General features: G+C 45.9%; 1 protein-coding gene across 2 annotated transcripts in view; it reads right to left on the reverse strand.

Moving 5' to 3' along the window:
• GSG1L (GSG1 like) overlaps positions 1-16,822 on the reverse strand; it is a 110,262-nt gene that overhangs the window by 63,719 nt on the left and 29,721 nt on the right. The gene's annotated exons all lie outside the window — the stretch shown is intronic.

Here is a 16,822-nt window from a genome sequence, read left to right on the forward strand (position 1 = left end):
GGATGATAGGATACACTTGGTGTGTCGGATTAGCAAGTTGTAGATTTTGGGGGAGATATTTAAAAAAATCTTGGAGTCAGTGAATAGGAGTTGAATAGAGAAGTGCAGATAATAGATTATGCTCTGGTCATGAGATTAGTTCAGAGATATATGAAGGGGACATATTATGGACAATTGTGAGTGCCATACTTAGTATTTTAAAGTTAAAGAGTTCCTGTCTAGTGATGAGCGAGTACTAAAATGCTCGGCTGCTCGTTACTCGAGACGAATATTTCCCGATACTCGAGTGCTCGTTTCGAGTAACGAACCCCATTGAAGTCAATGGGAGACCCAAGCATTTTTTGAGGGGACTCAAGTTCGGTAGAGAGAAGGTTGTGTAAAAACCTGTCAACCTCAGAAAATGATGGAAACACCAAGGAAATGGACAGGAAACAGCGGGTGCAGCATGCATGGATGCCTCTGAGGCTGCCTAATGGCACATTATGCCTAATTATGGGCAACAGCTGTGGGATACAATCTGTTGGTGGCTGCACCTATATACACTCTGTGACACCCCCTTTACACTGTGCAAGCAGTAGTGAACTTAGATATGCCTTGCGTAAGAAATACAGAAATCAGAAAATATAGTAGAGGGCCCAATAAAATAGTACTGAGCACTTCTTAGGGGTCTGTATCCTACACCTAATGTCTCCTTTCTGCCAGCAGCCGATCACCACAGTGTTCTGCTGAAATCGTGGTAGCTGCACTGCAAGTCCCAGCCAGCAGTCTGTAGTAATACAATTTAAAAACTATATGAAGTCCTGAAAAGGGCTGTTTGGTTGTTTCGCTGGTATTCCCTGCCTACTGGAATGCTAATTCCCTCCCTAATGCTCTCCCTGACCAGCAGCAGCTCTGTCCCTAATCTCTTCCAGCATGCATGTGAGCCAAGCCATGCCGGCCGCGCGTCTTATATGGCAGGGTCATCTGATTTGGCCAACCAATCACTGCTATCGGCATGTATAGGTCCCACGTGATCGCAGGATGTACCAAAGAGTCTCCTGCATGTTTATTGGCTGAGAAATAGCGCCCAAACTTACAGGAAACGGAATGATGAGATCTCCTCGAGTATCGTGAGATGCTTGTCCGAGTAACGAGTACCATCGAGTACCCTAATACTCGATCGAGTACCAAGCTCGGACGAGCACGTTCGCTCATCACTATTCCTGTCATTTGAAAAGACTTTTGACATGTCACAAAGACACAAAGACACTCAGATTTAAACTGATCAGGAGAGCCAACAGGGATACAACTGTCCAAAAGTCTTTTCTGATGACATGTCATACAAAGTCAGCAGTGTAACCTCACCAGACTGGACCCCAGGTCTGTGTAGAATCATATGCATTGAGAGAGCACTTTCAATGCAAACTGTGAGGTTTATTCACACCATAATAAACACCTACATATATCAGAAGATAAATATCCCTTAAGCAAGCATATATACTGTATGTATCTATATTTGTTCTGAAGGAAAAAAAAACTAATATGTACACCTACAACCCTCCAAAACCATGAATAAAAACCTAATTAATTGTAATAAATATACTTTATTTTAATATCCAAAACATTTGATTAAAAACACCCCTTATAAAAACACATAATAAACATACAATGTGGGGTCCCACCAATTCATGAGGTATAGAGGTTGCTATTTACAATAGTAATGATACCAGCAATCTATAATATACACACATAAAGATAAAGTGCATATTGCATTGAAAGCTAAGTGTGTATGTAACTAAATCCTAACCCAGACACCTACAGCCAGTATAACGTGCATCTATTTATACAAAAGCAAAGTAATGCTCAATTATAGCAAGTTGGGAACAGTATGACATATATAACCAGCTAAGTAGCACCCAATACAATACTGTTACCCAAACCAACTGTGAGTGTTTCTACATACAAATATCTATTGCATATTATATAATTCATGAGGTAGGAAAAGCAGTCAACACAGTTTGCTGGTACAACCATGTAAGTATACTTTAAAATGGGGGACTCCACCTCAGACCCTGACACACGTTTCACCTGCCGGCTTCCTCCTCCCGAGAAAGCCGGCAGGTGAAACGTGCATTGGCGTCTGAGGTGGGGTCCCCCATTCTAAAGTATACTTTCACTTACATTCCTAGTTTATACTGGACAACCCCTTTAATTATTGAGAGTAGGTTTAAAGGGGTTATCTGGAGGGTAGAAAAGGTCCTACCTGTTCTGCACTCTGGCACTGCGCTTCCTTTTTATAGCCATCTTGGATGACAACTTCCAGGTCAAGTTGCGGGCAAGGTTTAATAGCTGCCTTATGTTACCAAAGTCACAGTGACATTGGGTAGCTATTAGACATTACATGCTGGTGTGGTTTCACCCATACACAATACTTGTAACATGCACCTGTCCCTCTCTCATCTTGGAAGGTATCATCAGATACAGCCAGCGGTAGGGAATGCAACGTCTGAGAGCAGAACAGGTAGGATATTTTCTCCTCTCTGGATAACCCCTTTAATTTCTAATGTGCTTGTGCATGAACGGAAACTTCTAGGTACTTTAAAGTCTGAATGTTTTGGCTTTAATATATATTTTTCCTGGTTGTAAAGACCCTATTAACCAGGCCAAACAAGCTAATATGGCCCTACCAGAATGATTATCTAGGCTACCTTAACAAGTGATGATCTCCTTGATGGGTGGTTACATTCAACCCAATTAAACCCACTACATCTTCTGGACTAATATAGCACTATAGCCCATATGACTATGTGGCAGTATTCCTGGCTAGAGTGTACACAGTAACAAAAAGTCTGTTAGAAGATGCACACCACATATGAGTTTGGGCTAATGATTACACATAAAAGACACAGAAAGGTAATAACTTCACCAATACATGTTGATTTACTAGACAGTTGAAAATAGAAGATTCCTTTGAAGGGTTTTCCGATATGAAACACCTAGTTGATTTGTCAGATGACAGGGAGCTGCCCACTAAGACTCTCTGCAATCTCAAGAACAGCACCCCAAGACTTTCTTATGAATGGAACAAAGAGTCGACCATGTGTGCTGCTGCTCTATTCATTGTCTATGAAGCTGAAGACGATAGCTGAGTATACCACTCGGCCACCTTTGGCAGCTCCTATAGAAAATGAATAGAGTGGTGGCTCACATATGTGACTCACTGCTCCATTCATAACTCAGGGTCACCATTCTCAAGATCACAGGGGTCCCAGAGGTTACACCCCCTGCAAACTGATCCTTATCCTTCATTGTGTGGATAGAGCATACTGTATGTGTTTTATCTTGAAATAATCCTTTATTACCACAATTCATTATTACCACATGTTCACAGATTTCTTTACAAATTCTCAAATATGTTTTTCCCCTGAAAACACGCAGTGGCTATAATCACACAACATAAAATAAATGTAAAAATATGGCAGTAATTTTGCGCAATTTTTTTAGGTTGAAAATACGGCTGTATTTCCAATAAAATAATGGGGTCCATTGAAGTCAATGGGAAATTGGCCAACAGTGCACACACCGTATAGACCAGGGATGTCAAACTCAGGCCCTCCAGCTGTTGTAAAACTACAATTCCCATCAGGTAAAGCTTTGGCTGTCCAGGCATGATGGGAATTGTAGTTTTGTAACAGCTGGAGGGCCTGAGTTTGACTCCTGTGGACTAAAGGCTGTAATTAGTTATGACCGTCTAAATACCGTATTTTCTGGCGTATAAGGTGACTGGGCGTATAAGACGACCCCTGACTTTTAAGCAGATTGTCAGGGGTTCGCCTTATATGCTGGAAAATGTTAACCCCTGCCTGACCGCAGCCCCGCAGCAAACATTTAACTCACCTAGGGCCCGTTACGGGCCTCCGGTACCATTCTGGGCACAGGCAGTGTGACGTACACTACCTGCATCGGAGACGAGATCGCCAAACCTCTCCCTAGCAGCTGAGCGTCTCATTGGAGAGGCTCGGAGACGCTCGGCCACCGAGAGAGCTTCGGGAGAATGAGAGAGGCTTCGGCAACTTCCGGCGCCTCTCTCATTCTCCTGAATCTCTCCTGGCAGATGAGATGCTCGGCTGCTAGGGAGAGGTTAAGAGATCTCCGTCTCCGGCGCAGGTAGTGTACGTCACACTGCCTGCGCCTGGAAAGGTACCGCAGGCGCGTGGAGGTCGGGAAAGGGGCCCTAGGTGAGTAAATTTTTTTTTTTTTTTATAGTGGTCGCCCCATAAGGTGGGGCCATTTTTGAGCCCCCCCACCATATGGGGCGTCCATACCCGGCATATAAGATGACCCTCGACTTTAACGCCGATTTTTAAAGGTTAAAAAGTCGTCTTATACGCCGGAAAATACGGTAATGAACATGCTCATTATTTACCAGCTACAATTTTTTTTCATTTTGGCACACAATGTTTTATTTTCAGTGAATGAAAAATAATTTACTGTGTTAACCCAACCGTCATAGGTGGCAGATTTGTTGCAGAAAGTTTTACAAAAAATAAGTAAAACAAAATAAACTAAAACTTGTCCATGTGTACTGGGCTGTTCATTACTTAATGTGTTATTCAGAAATGTAGGCTTTTTTCCTTCTTTTTGGATTATATCATGTGCTGTGTAAGGGATTCTTTCTATATATTGTATTATATGTATATCTAATATTTATAACTTTACCAATATTTATTGTGGCTGTTGCATTTGTTGTTTCAGCTCATATTGAATAAAATATTTAGTGTTGACCATTCCTGAGTCAGGGTAGTGGTAACATTTTCCCTTAGGCTGTTTTAGGAAAGGTTTGCAGGCAGCAACATTAGAATATTTTTAAAATCTATTTGTGATAAATGACACAATAGATTTTTTTTTTAGCATGCTTTTAGAAGCATAAACCTTGGAAAGGAAATGGAAAAATACAACTTTAAACTTCCAATGAAGATAGTATTTTCTGGTTTGGAGTAGAGGAGCTGTCTCTACCTAGTGCTCTCACTATATGGAGCACAGGAGCTGTCTCTGTGTCCGTTTATAAACACCTCTCGCAAAAGTCTGTATCTATTGTGTTATTATGAAAGCAGTATGAAAGCAGTGATGAAAGCAGTATTAAGTTTCACCACTAGATGTTGCTGTATTATGTACATGTATTTGGAAGCCGCACAGATGAAGGATGTAAAGGGTTATTATTTCCTTGTTTGTCACCAGAATCTGTAGACCCGTAGGAGTCTAGTTCTCTTCTTTCCTATCATCTCCTTCCTTTCTTCTTCTGTTGCAATCTTCACCCACTAACAGCGCACCTTACATGCTGGGAGGAAGTAAGTCACGTGGGTGGAGGAGGAGCAAAGCTTTTTTGTGTTGGTCATTGTGGAGGAAGGAAACAAGCCAGTGGTCCTATCTGGGCCCTGGCCCTCTGCCAGGTCCCCGTACCTCAGTCTAGTCTTAGAGCCCCTCATGGGAAGGACGCAAGACAGTGCACGTCTACGAACTCTTTCACTAGTAACGTTACAAAGTACTATGCAGTGTTAAAACCTCTTTGGAGAGGACAAGCCAGAGACAACCTCAACCCAAGCCGTGGACAATGAGAAGCTACAGAGCAGGACAGTATCCACTACAGCCAAAGAGCTAGGAACTGATCTAGATAGAGCAAAGTTGCAGTAAGCCTATGAACTCTATCTCACAGCACGGGTGTCAGCAGGGAACCCTCAGCATTCCGCTCATCCCAGGTAACAAGGTCTGGGGCATGTGACACCCATTAAGAAGGTTCAGCCGAAGCTAGTGGGCATAAGGTGGTGTAAAGACTAAGTCAAAGTCAATACACGGGCACAGGTGTTCTTCTTCTTCTTTTAAAGTATTCTACCCCATCCTCCAACACCCTGGCAGATCACATTACTACATGGGTTGAGACTCTCACGGCATCCTCCTCTCTGCTACACTGTTTCTGCGTACTACTCAGCACTACTCAGTCCACCTGACTATATCCTACACTGCCCTTTCACTACAGATCTGGTCATGGTGCTCTTACTTTAAGGCTAACCATATAGTTGGTATGGTTCCTTTTAAAATACAGTTTGTGCTCTGAAAATTCCTGCGCAATGTGAAAGCAGTCAGCCAACCTGGAATCTTAATCATTAAAATGTTCTTGTAAGCTTTCTTTTCCAGAGCACAGCGGAGAGGAATGATGGTAAAATGTTTCTGTCATCAAAAATGTCACATTTCTTGAAAAATTATACAAAAGGATATGAGAATTTGGTACAACTACTTTACTCAGTATTGCTATATACAAGCGAACAATCTGTCAGCCTAGGTCACTGAGCACTGCTATAAAGAACAGCCCTAACATACAAAGCTTTTTCTGAATATAGGTACTTTTAAATATTCACTGAAAATACACCTTGTAGATTTAGTTTATGACAAATGAAATGATGAAAGTTGATAAAAGATATGCTTTTCAGAAGAACTCCATTGTATACACATCTTTTCAAAAATACACTGTGATGTTAGTTGGGAGTCAATGAGGAAATATGAAATGCTGCTAAAAGTCGCTAATAGTTGAACAATGAAGCGATTGCAAAAAAAATAAATAAATGGTGACATTTTTACAGACATACTCATACATAAGGGGTTAGTAAATACCCCCCCACACACACACATACACACCATTAGCCTAGCCATGATATAAAAAATGTGTATGTATAAGGAAACCTGTATTGTTCAATAAAAATGTCACAAAAATCCCTTATGTAACCCCCCCCAAAAAAGTGAGTTGTTAAACTGTTGCATAGTAAACTAAAAATAGCTAAGCTTCACACTGGCCACTTTTATTCTGGCAATTTACATTACAGATGCCAGCAAAGTTACCAGTTAGTATTAGTAATGTAGATATTTCTGTATTACAGCAGTCAGCCTATTGGTATCACAGTCGGGAACTGGAATCATACATCGTGTGATAGCGAGTTTATTTTTATGTTGTAAAATCAACAAGAATGAAGTATAGGATTAATATGCTGCTACAAAAAGGAAAGCTGGGTGGAAGTGATAGCAATATCCTGCGGTGAAGCCTTTCCTGTGAATTCAGTCTTCAACCACAACTAAAGGGTAATTACACATGTAAATTATAGCTCTCCCTGACTCTCTGACAGTTTCCTCACTTTGATGAACATTTAACGCTAAGTAAATATTTAAGGTGAACTGAGAGGCTGCTGTCATAACGCTACGGATGCTATATGAAGCTAGATAAGCGTATTATCCAGTTAGCCTTGTACAACCTGCTGTGGCTGAGTAAATTATACTAAAGGGCCCAAAACCTGTAAAGCTAATAAATTACACAATTTGGTATTTTTGTGTTTACCATCAGACTTTACAATCGTAAATAAAATTAAACTAAATTTTTTTACCAATGATAATATATATTTCAGTATGCCTGAGAGCTGTGAACAGAGGCTGAGTGACCTCAATCTGAACTTTCTGGTGTTTATACAATATACAGAGGTACCTTGGTTTAAGAGTAACTTGGATTTAGAGTGTTTAGCAAGAAGAGCTCACAGTTTTTCAAAATTGTAACCATTGCTTTGGTTTAAGAGCTCCCTGTACTGGGTGGGGGTGGGCGGTATGGTCTGTAAAGCAGGGTCTACAGCATTGTACTCTGACCCAGGAAGTCTCCATCACCTTCCAAATCATAGCAGATCCACTTCAGGCTGGGGTTCCATCAGGGGACAGGATTGTGGAGGCAAAGTTTTCATAGCTGTAACCCCTAAATGTGCCTACCAGGGGCGTAATTACCACTTTAGCAGCCCTAGCGGCTGCTATTAGGCCTGCCGCTTCAGAGGGGCCCATTGCCTGCTCCTGCAATACACTGGGCCCCCTGAGCTGTAATCAGTTGCAGCACCCGGTGACCAAGTGGGCCTTCTGGGTTCTACAAATGTCCCTTTAACTGCAAGCACCCCTGGCGAGCACTTGCACTTATGATTAGACTTGACAGCTTAGTGCTCAGTCAGGAAGGGAGGGGAGCCCAATCAAAAGTTTGCTAGGGGGCCCTGCCCCTTCTAGTTATGCCCCTGGTGCCCACCTTATTACTTCATGCTCCCTGCAGTCTCTGTCAGCCCTTGTGTTTCCCATCCTTTCCATTCCTGCTATAATGTGTCTGCATTCACACTTACCTATACACACTGCTGCTATAATCTGCTAGCACTCACACAAAGCTATACACACTTCACTGTTGCTATAATGTTCCTGCACTTACACTCAGCTACACACACTGCTGCTATACTGTGTCTGCACTTACACTCAGCTACACACACTGCTGCTATAATGTGCCTGCACTTACACTCAGCCACTGACACTGCTGTATAGAAAGTTTCTGTCACTGTCCTCCTGCACAGCTATGTGATTCTCACTTCCTGATTGGTCCATGCTGAACACATCCACCTTCTCCATTGCTGTCATATGACCACACAGACCTCTGACAGCAGCCCTGCTTTTTTATTCCAGCCTGTTGTACTACGCTACTGCATTATGGGGATCTGCAGCTCCATCCTGTATCTACAAACTTCTGCTGCATTTTTAGGTTTATGCACTTACTATAGATGGTAATCCACATGCTGATTGCTTTACTGTAACTTTACAGTAACTTATAATATGAATTATTCAGCTGTTTCTAAATGTTTGCTTTTTATTTTTTGCATGTTATTCAGAATAAAAAAAATCATTATTGTTCGGGTGTGGAACCAATTTTCAGTGCATTTCAATGATTTCCTATGGGAAAATTTGCTTTAATTTAAGAGTGATTTTAATTACAATGGTCCCGGAACAAATTATTCTTGTAATCCAACGCAGAACCACTAAACAGTATATGGCTATCCGTTGTTACAACGCTGAGGGAATACACATAGTATACACTCCGTCCGGGATCCCTAGCGGCACTGACATGTCAGTTTACAGAATGGAGTGAGTGGCTCCGGCCGCATGCTCCATTGTATGCTGTGGTGAGTTCTGATGCGGGAGCATCTAAAATCAGATGTCACTCCTCCAGGCTGGGCTGCCCTGCTCTGTGGTGATCCTGTCTATAAAATGACCATAAAATGACCATGCCCCACCCGTAGTGTCCTCCATAGGCATGAACAAGCTCAGTGGTGGACACTGGAGGCGGGGCATGGTCACATGCTCCTCTGTGTCAGCCATTTTATGGACAGAATCACCACATAGCAGGACAGCCCAGTCTGGAGGAGTGGAGTCTGATTTTAGCTCTATGAGGTACACAGGGAAATGCTCTCAGTAAGTGCTGTGAGTACACTTACTAATACTGTATACTGAGCAATTTTACTATAAAGTGGCCAACCCTTTTAACATGTCAGCATGTCCTGCAGCATTCCCTATATTGCACAGTAAATGGCATAAGCGCAAAACACAAAACACCCAAAATAGATTTTTTTTTATTTTTATTTCACCGCATCTGGTACACAGATGCTTTTGCCTGCCTGCTAGTGTAAATGGCGTCTCCTCATTTATCCGGAAATCTGCAGTGACATAACTCAAGGACGCTCCTCACTAAAGAGTGCCGGATGAATATTCACAAGGAAGCAGAGGGCAAAGAGAAAGGTGCACAGAGGGATAAAAACTAATCTTACCCCAAAAAGATACAGTGGGGCGAGACAATACAGGTACTAACTCTCCAACACCCTATCGGCCTATATGAGCAGGATAGATTCTTCTAACCTGCTGATCGGTTTCCTTCAGATCTATTTCCTCTGTAGCGGTGTTGCATAGGAATTATTTGCTTTCTGTTGGGTTTGCCCTAAGATTACAGGTGATCGCTGGGTGTCAGTATTCCCTACATGCCACATTCCTACTATCCTTTTTTAAATCTTGACTAGTGATGAGCGAATAGTGAGATATTCGAATATTCGATATTCGTAGGAATATCCCGCAAATATTTGAATATTCGATCCCATTAAAGTCTATGGGAACAAGTATTCGATTAGTGAAAAACATCTATTTGACCATTTGGAGGGTGAAACCGGAAGCTGAGGGATTTGAAAGCTTATCGAATATTTATCGAATATTTGCGGGATATTCCTACGAATATTGAATATTCGAATATCTCACTATTCAATCAAATATCTATTCGATCGAACAGTATTCGCTCATCACTAATCTTGGCTTACTTTCTATTAGTTCATGTGATCAGCCACAGTATACTTTGCCCTAATCTCTTTGCTCCTCCAGTTACTTCACTCCTCACTTTCATCTATTCCTTATCCTGTATATCCTTATTCTCACTTTCTTACTTCATCTCCAGGTGAACTAAAGATAGGGCTCAGAAGGGCTACAATCTTACTGTATGCATTGCTATGGAGGTGTGGAGGAGACAAGATGACTTTGTTCTCCTTGAGGATATATACTGCTTTTTTCTTGCCTTACTTACGATGTTTATATTATTTATCAATCTTTTGGTGACTTAGTATTTTCATGTGTTACTGTTACCTTAAGCTGTTTAAGTATACAGTGGTGCAGTGTGGCTTACTTTGCTATGTTTGGCGCCCCTCTGTAACTAAATATTGTTTGTTTCGGTGCATATTGTACTTGAGAAAGACATTAATATGCATAGTATTAACCCCTTAGTGACCGCTGATACAGCTTTCTATGGTGGTCATTACTGGGCTTTATTCTGACCCCATCGGCTTTATACAGTGGGGTCAGAATAAGTGTCTGTGGCGCTCTTGCACTGACATCGCAGGAGATCAGCTGTCAGTATGACAGCTGATCTTCTGCAAATACCCAGAGTGAGTAGTCTAGCTTGTTATATGCCTCTGTCAAATCATGGCAGCCGCACTACAGATGACTTCCATCCTTGTTTCCGTCTGATGCTCTAGTCACACCATCCTCTGCCTTAGCCACCGAGGACCACTATCAACCTCATCTGACAGCTCCGGGGTGGCTCCCATTCCGATTGGCCCAACCCCCACACACCTCCCTGCCCTATTGGCACCCACGTGACCTCAGTGAGCCATTGAACCACCCATTCTTTGCTGCTAAGGGATTGCATTCCGCAGTGGCTTGTACAACGCAATGGAGGTATGGGGATTCGTTATTCCCCCAACAATCCACCACTCCTCCTGTCAACTTCCTATACTCATCTGTTTTTCATTACCCACATACTGTGGACTACCCCATCGCACGTATATTACTATGTATTGTCAAATACACTATGTTGTTTTGCAGCACTACAATGCTTATCATGTTGTTTATGTTTACCTGTACACCTGAGTGGGCAAGGCTGGTGCCCTTTTTAAACCCCTGTTTGATCATTGTTTGAGTTACATGCACCTTATCTAATGAAAAGAGCTTCTGACTCTTGGAACACATAATATCTGTGCATTATACAATAATCGCTTCTGTCTATTTGAATCTACACCTTGCAATTCCTGTGTTCTTACCAAGGCAGCGCTGGCATATACAGCAGCTGTTTTTCTCTCTTCTATTTTCCTGCATTACTTACCGTTCCTCATAGGTAGCATCCCGTTGTACTGGTCCAAGCCAGCTGCAGCCTCCCGGAAACCTCAAGCAAACAGACACTGGTCTCCTGACTTCACAACTGTACCCCGATGCAGGGGTGATATGCATAAAGCCCAAGTGGCTTAAAGGTGAGCCTAGATTCACTATACTTTGACCCTCATCTGCGGTATTACACAAGGTGTCACCTCTTGTGTTTCTTTTCTTTCCTTACTATACTTAATAGCTGGGCCAGCCTGCTACATCACATCCCAGATGCACATTGGGGATCAGAGTGGCATACTACAGGTGGCAGCATGGGAGCCATAGAAGTCCTGGGTCCTGGCTGGACAACACTTTTAACTGTACTTGACCCGGGTAAGGCAGATTGCGGGGATAAAACAAACCCCATACCCAGCGTTACCTATCACCTTACTGATTCCCTTTATAACGGACACCACAATAACGGACACCACGCTGAGTAACATTGGAAAATACTGGCCACAGCAGCCTCTTTATTAAATAGAAAAACATAAATAACTCTGTAAACATTATATATAACTTTTTGCATTTGTAAACATAAGCAACAATATGGGGAGGTAACGGATAGCCCAACCAAGCAGTACAAGTGTAATCTATAAACCCCAGTCGCACCGCGCCCCCGCTCGGGGATGGCAAATATGCCATGTACTGCTGTCCACCTGGTTCCTATGGAACCTCAGAATAACCGCTTAAGCGGTAACCACCTGCACCAAATCCCAAACCGAACTCCAGATAACAAGAAACAGGGGTTCCCCATCACTTTAAATGGGCCCCTGAACCAACTCACTCAGGGCCATCCATGACTACCCCTCCGCCACCGCGAGCAAGCCCGACTCCTTGGGCTTGGGAGTCCCTCCAAACCCTCAACGCCGACTCAATACCATCTTGGAGATTAGACGACCAGAGGTCCATGCCGACCTCGTTGAGGTGAATTCCATCCCCGTCCATGAATCCCCAGTTAGGGACCTCGAAGTCCCTGTGCCGGACTACAATTCCTCCATTGTGCGCAACGAAGCGAGAGACTTCCCTATTTACCCACCCCCTAGCACTATTAAGCCGATCCACGGACCGGGCTTGGCGCCAAACAAAATGCGCCGCCATCTCGGACCATACCACAATAATACCCGAGAACAGGGACCACAGCCGAAGCAAATCAAATCTGATATCTCGTATGAAGTCCCTGGAGGAACTAGCGCCCAAGTCGTTCCCTCCAACATGCAAGGTTAAAATATCTGGGACGCGATCTAACCGGGCATAAAAATGAATTTCGGGTAAAACTCCACGCCACATCATGCCCCCGATACCGATCCATCGAACATGGGCATGCTCCGTGGAAAGCCTAACTGACGGCCCTCGGGTCGAACGTCAGCACGCCGGGCCCCACGACGCACGTACGAGTGTCGAGTATCCACACCAAGCCGGCATCTAGAAAACAAAAAACACAAATACAAAGGATGGGAGAGAAAAAGCAAGGCAATCACAGAGAATCCAGACGAACATACGAACGGAACCGTGAAGATTCCCACCGTCCAATCTGGCGAACCACACTATCAGCCAGGCCACATCTAACAGCCTCTGTTGCCGCTCCAATCCGGAAGGAATGGGAGGCGAACTCACGAAACGGTAAGCCCAGCCGCTCCAGACCTTTCCGGAACACTGCAATAAATTTAAAACGGGACAACGCCCTGCCATCCTGATGGACGAGCAAGGAGCCGTCCCGACCTTGAGGCCGCAACTTCAAGTAATCACCCACACACCGGACTGGGCAAGCGGGAGAGCCATCAACTGGGTAAAGTACCACCGTCTTACCCCTCCCAGCCTGGTCAGTCTTGGAACGGCGAAGCAACCAGGACACCCGATCAACCGCCCATGAAACACCGCACATGACATGCCATCATCAGACAGACACGACCGGCTGATCAGCTCGCTGATTCTAAACGCCCTAAAGAAGGCCAAAGAAAAAGCGGCTCGGAATAAAGCACTTTCAAACCCATTCGTACACAAACCATCCAAAACACTCATGTGATTTACCAAAATACTAAAAGACACAGGCCGTCTATCATCCCGGGACATTCTAGACTTCTTGTAGCTCGCAACTGCTTGCCGAACAACAAAGTCCCTTTTAACATCACACATCCCCAGCAAACGAAACCAATAAGACAGACCCGAAATCTTTTTAACTAGACCCGACACCGAAATCCCTTCACTAAAAGCATCTCCCACAAACATCAACAGAAGCGGCACAAGATCCCCACTCAGACCATCCGACTCTACAGCACCACAAAAACGCAACCACTCTTGCCATGCAGACACCCGACCCCTCCATGTGGAACTGCCGACAGCGCGCTCAATCAGACAGAAGGCGTTCCTAAGACTATGCTCCACAGACAATGCGGGCAGGTCCTCCCTTGCTGATCCGCTCCCGGGGCCAACTCGCGGAAACGATCCCACTGTAAAAGAGAAAGCGAATCAGCAATGGAGTTCTGGACACCCGGCAGGTGGCGAGCAGAAAGCCACGCATTCAACTCAAGCCCACGCAAAACAAGATGGCGCAATAAGTTAACAACGGGCGGGGAGGAGGCAGACAAGCTATTGATCGCCTGGACCACGGAGAGGTTGTCACAGCAAAAACGGACCTTTTTTGCTGCGCAACCGGGGTCCCCACACCTCCACTGCTGCCACTATAGGGAACAGCTCAAGAAAAGCCAGGTTCCAAAGGAAGCCACACTCACGCCAAACCTCAGGCCACTCCCCTGCAAACCATTCACCTGCAAAGTAAGCACCAAAACCGACAGATCCCGAAGCATCCGTGAACAGCTCAATATCCACATTCTCCACCCAATCCTCCATCCACAGCGAATGGCCATTATAACGCTCCAAGAACTCTGACCACACTTGCAGATCAGCGCGATGATTAGCTGTTAACCTGATGAAATGAAGAGGGGAACGGACACCCGCCGTCGCAGAGGACAGGCGGCGGCAAAATATGCGCCCCCATCGGCATGAAGCGGCAGGCAAAATTAAATTTGCCCAACAAGGACTGAAGCTGGCGCAGGCGCACTTTGCGCAACCCCAAAAAATAGCCCACTACTGCTCTCAAATCCCGCAGCTTATCCGGGGGTAGGCGGCACTCCATTGCAACCGAATCAATTTCGATGCCCAAGAAGCGAACAACTGTCGCCGGTCCCTTGTTTTTTTCTGGCGCCAATGGAATGCCGAACCTAGCCGCCACCCGTTCGACTGAATGCAGTAGAACAGAACACACAGCAGACCCTGCCGGGCCGACACACAGGAAATCATCCAGGTAATGCAAACCTGACTCCTCGCGCACGACCCACTCGACAAACGTGCTAAATGCCTCAAAGTAAGCACAAGAAATCGAGCACCCCATTGGCAAGCAACAGTCCACATAATACTGCCCTTCCAACATACAGCCCAACAAGTGGAAACACTCCGGGTGCACCGGTAACAACCTGAAGGCTGCTTCGATGTCTGTTTTGGCCATCAGCGACCCTGGTCCACACCGCCGCACCCAAGCAACTGCCCAATCGAATGAGACATATGAAACCGAACAAGTCTCGTGATCGATACCATCATTGACCGACCCACCAGAGGGGTAGGACAAGTGATGGATCAGCCAGAACTTGTTGGACTCTTTTTTGGGGACCAAACCTAAAGGAGAAACCCGCAGGTGAGGCCACGGCGGATCCAAGAACGGGCCCGCCATGCGCCCCCAGGGCAACCTTCTTTGCCAATTTTTCACCCACCAGGTGAGGCCGCATTCTGGCCGACTTCAGGTTTGGTGGGCGAAAAATTGGTGCTCCGGGAGAGAAGGGGATGCGAAAGCCAAACTGAAAACCCTCACGCAAGAGTCGGGCCGCCGACTTGTCGGGGTACCTACTTAGATGAGGCAGCATAGCCTCGAGATTCACAGGCGTCCGACCCTTTGCGTGAAGCCTCAGTGGACCGCCCTTTAGACCTTCTAAAACAGCGGGACTGGGGGTGATTTCCCCCGCAGATACTGCATTCATGCTTGAATTTACAGTCTGCGTTGAAACGGCAGCTGCCCTCATTGAACTGCCAACAACACCCTGGGCGCTGAGAGGCCGAGTTCCCGGCCGAAGTGGCCGATCCACCGGCCCCCCAACGAAACGGCTGGGATGGCGCACGTGCCGCCGCCATGAGCCGCATCCATAAAGCAATATCTTTATGGGCCCAGCGCAGCGACGGCCGTTGTCTAAACTGTTCATCATATCTCAGCCAGGCAGTGCCCCCATAGACTCGATAGGCTTCGCCTGTCGAATCCATGTAGCAAAAAAGAGCCAAGCAATTCTGAGGGGCCCTCTCCCCAACGACACTGGCAAGAATGGCGAAAGCCTGCAACCAATTGGAGAACGTGCGGGGTATCAATCGATACTGACGTTTCTGCGCCGCCTGCGCACCAGACACCACTTGCGCACCTACAGCAATCGGCACGCCAGGAACCGCTTGCGCACTCCCCCCAGGTACTACCAGATTAGCTTGAGGGCTAGCATTCTGCACCAGTTCACGCATGCTCGCTACAAACTGAACCACCGCCTCACTCACACCCGGAAACAGACCCCCACTCACTACACTCTGACCTCTTACCACACCACTTCCACTCACTCCAGAAACAGCAGAAGACAAGACAGAAGACACAGACACAGGGAGAGACTCACCAGGCTGACTCTGGACAGGCGCCGGAACAGCCGCGACTGTGGAATCCAGCAGCGGGACGGTCCTGGGGGAAACCTCCCCCTCTTCCGGGCTCTCTGAGGCGTTCTAATCCGAATAGGGCCCCACGGTATCACCGACGTCGAGCGCGCCAGGAGAGGGAGAATTCCGCCCCTGCGCCTGCATGGTAGTTCGGCGGACGCTGGTGGGAGAGCGGGCTGTCGGTGGTGGTCGTCGTCGGTCAGAGGGTGCAACAGGTCCCTGAGCCCCCCCTCGCACAGGCACAGATGGTAGGGCCGGATTATGAACCCCCCGGTTCTCAGAGACAGACACAGGGGAGATAGGGCCACGTGGTAGGCCTAAGCCCCGCCTCCCCTGCCTGTGCTGCTTCCGGGAGCCAGTCTCCCTGCGGCTCAAACGACGGGCTGCCCCCTGCTGGCGCTGATGAGAAGGGCCAGCCGCAACAGCTCCGGATAGTGAAGCCGGCACAGAGGAGGAGGAGGGAGCAGGAGGAGCCTCCCCCCGCCGGCCAGAAGCTTGACGTGCTGAGGGATTCCTCCCAGCCTTTCTCACAGGCCCAGGAGCT

This window comes from Dendropsophus ebraccatus, chromosome 9 (genome assembly GCF_027789765.1).
Source record: "Dendropsophus ebraccatus isolate aDenEbr1 chromosome 9, aDenEbr1.pat, whole genome shotgun sequence".
NCBI classification, from domain to species: domain Eukaryota; kingdom Metazoa; phylum Chordata; class Amphibia; order Anura; family Hylidae; genus Dendropsophus; species Dendropsophus ebraccatus.